The sequence below is a fragment of the Nicotiana sylvestris genome, chromosome 3 (genome assembly GCF_000393655.2).
Source record: "Nicotiana sylvestris chromosome 3, ASM39365v2, whole genome shotgun sequence".
Classification (NCBI taxonomy): Eukaryota; Viridiplantae; Streptophyta; class Magnoliopsida; order Solanales; family Solanaceae; genus Nicotiana; species Nicotiana sylvestris.
Genome location: NC_091059.1, coordinates 68471898 through 68475185, shown reverse-complemented (window position 1 = coordinate 68475185; position 3288 = coordinate 68471898).

The window sequence follows — 3288 nt, the reverse complement described above, 5'->3', positions numbered from 1 at the left end:
CGGAAACTTGATAGACCCACGACCCCGTATCTTCTTCAGCCTCAATAAACGGGACGTAGGTATCATTGAAAGCACATAAGTTCTCATCACTATGCACGACGATTTTTTGTCTATCCCACTCAAACTTCACCATCTAGTGTAGAGAAGACGGAACCACTTTGGTAACTTGTATCCAAGGCCTACCCAACAACAAATTGTAAGAAACAGCCACATCCAGTACTTGGAACTCCATGGTATGGTCTGATTGTCAATTCGAGCATGATGTTGCCAATAGAGTCTTTTCCCCCTTCGTCAAAACCTCGGACACATATATTGTTCTTGTGGATCCTCTCATCATCAAATTTTAACTTGTTTAGAGTAGAGAGAGGGCAAATGTTTGCACTGGAACCATTTTCAACTAACACCCTTGTGACCATAGAATTTTCGCATTTCACTGGGAGATAGAGGGCTCGATTGTGGTCCGTACCCTCTAAAGGCAACTCATCCTCTGAGAATGTGATCCTGTTAGACTCAAATATTTTCTTAGAAATTTTCTCCAAATGGTTCACTATGATTATGTCGGGGACATGAGCTTCATTCAGAATCTTCATCAGGGCCTGGCGGTGCTCATCTATATGGATCAACAATGATATCAGGGAAATCTGAGAAGGAGTCTTTCTCAACTGTTCCACGATGGAGTAATCTTGCACCTTCATTTTTCTCAAAAACTCCTCCGCCTCTTCTTCAGTGACCAGTTTCATCACTAGAACTGGATTGTCTCTGAGTGTTTTAGCTTTCCTTAACTCTTCTGGGGCAAAGCATCACCCTGAACGAGTTAATCCATGGGCCTCGTTAACTTCCTCTTTCACTTCCTTCCTTATAGGTCACTATCACCTGCTCATAGTTCCATGGGACAGTCTTGGTGTTAGCTATCGGCAGCTGGGTCATAGATTTGATAATGAGAGGGTCCGTGCAGGCACACTCCACAATTATGACATTCTTACTTGCTACTCTCGGCATGATCACCTTTGGCTTTTCTTGCTTTGCTACAACATCACTTGGGGACCTCTTTTCAACTACCACAACTAACTTATCATTTGGCATGCTCAACTTGTATGCCGATCCTTCAACTATCGAAGAGGTTGCTTTTGTGACAATCAGGTCCTTGACTGACTTACTTTCACTAGACCGGATCATCATGACGGATTGTGAAGGTTTCTTGGGCTCCCCATCCTTGTGCACTATCTCAATAATGTGTATTTCAGCATGGGCTGGCAATGGGTTCTGATTGATATTGGGTGCTTCTGGGCTCTCGACAACAATTTGGTTCGTATCAATAAGCTCTTGGATGGCATTCTTCAAGTGACAACACTTTTCTGTGTCGTGCCCCCAAGAATCAGAGCAACACGCACATCTGAGAGAATAATTCAGGTTCTTTGGAGGGGGGTTTGGTATTTTTGATTCAATTGTCCACAGAACATCCAACTGCCTCAACCTTTGAAATAAGCTGCTATAATATTCCCCAAGCGGGGTGAAAGTTTTCTTCCGCTGCAACCTTTCATTTCTAAATTCTAGCTTGCCCCGAAAGTTTGGACCAGTGGGGTTTCGATATGTTTGTGGAGGTGGGTAAGGGTTTCGTGGAGCTGGGGCATGCCATTGCAGGTGAGGAGGGGGTTGAGCATATGACTGTGCGTGATGGACATGATATTGGGGTGGCCTGATAGAATACTGAGGCTCTGGTGGTGGGAAGTAGTGTTGGGTGGATTATATGGAGTTGGGGTATAAGTTTGAAGCTGGAGTCGAGGTTGGGTGTAGTGGGTAGGAGAACCCCCTGGGCCATGCCACGATCCTAAGACGACCATAGCGATATCCTCTTTCTTTTTTTTCCCTAGCATGCCTCCAGTGCCATTCTGGATTGCTTGCATAGTTGCTTTGATGACAGAGTAGCTCATGATCTTTCTTAATTTGAGCCCTTCCTCTACCATTCTTCCCATTTTTACTACTTCATTGAAAGACTTACCTATGGCCGAGATCAGATGGCCAAAGTAAGTAGGCTCCAAGGCCAGAAGGAAGTATTCCACCATTTCGTCCTCCTCCATTGGAGGGTTGACCCGTGGTACCTGTTCTCTCTAGTGGAAACCATATTCCATGAAACTTTCACGAGGGTTCTTCTATATCTTAGTCAAAGACAAACGATCTGGAACAATTTCTATGTTTTATTGGAAATGTCGAGCGAATGCTTGGGCCAAATCATCCCAGGTATACCATCTGTTGTGATCCTGACGAGTGTACCACTCCAATGCCGCGCCACTCAGACTCTGGCTAAAGTGTGCCATTAACAACTCATCTTTCCCACCGGCTCCTCTCATTTTGCTGCAAAATCCCCTTAAGTGGGAACGATATCTCCGTGCCCGTCATACAAGTCAAATTTGGGCATTTTGAACCTAACAGGTAGTTGTACGTCCGGAAACAAACACAAGTCTTTGTAGGCTACACTCACTTGTCCTCCCAACCCCTGCATATTTATGAGCGACTGTTCCAGGCTTCTCACATTCCTAAACATCTCCTCCTGTTCCGGGTTTTTGGGTGGTTTCTCAGTCTTAACAGGGAGGTCGAAATTAGGAGTGTAGGAGTAATGATCTGGGACTTTGAAGGTGGGCTCTAGGGATAGTACTGATTATCTTGGGTCTGTAATAACAGCTCACTGGAAGATCGATGGACTGTAGCTGGTGGAGGTGCTACGAAAATAGGGGTAGCTGGTAGATAGGGGTATGGGGTTGTTTTGGCTGGTAGAGCTTGGATTGTTTGGGAAGTGGTTCTATGATAGTGGTGGTAAGGGGTGAAGTTTGGTGCCTGTTGTGGAGATGAATCAACAGCGGGAGGCTCTTGAGATTGAGCTAGTGGTGGGAATAAAGCAGGGTTGGTGGGGTATGATGGTGGGGGATGTCCCTTCATCCATGCCTGGTACATTTTGGCCATTTGTTGCTTCAATTTATGTAACTCCTCTTTTAGACCAGGCTCAGACTCCTCCACCTCTCTCGGTGGATCGATAATACTTGTGTCCAGTTCTTGGCCAGCCATGATCAACTTGTGTTTAGACTTGGTGTTGTACGGGTGGGTTGCCAGAATGCCAAATAAACTAACCACCTTCCTGTTCTCAATGACAACAACAAATTTGTTAGTGTTTAAGATTTAACAGATAGGCAACCGCACATTTGGGATGCAATGCACCTGAACAGTTAAAATTTTCTACTGTGTATTTGAACGGCTGCATGTTTCATCCCGGCTTTTAACTAACACTCCTAATTT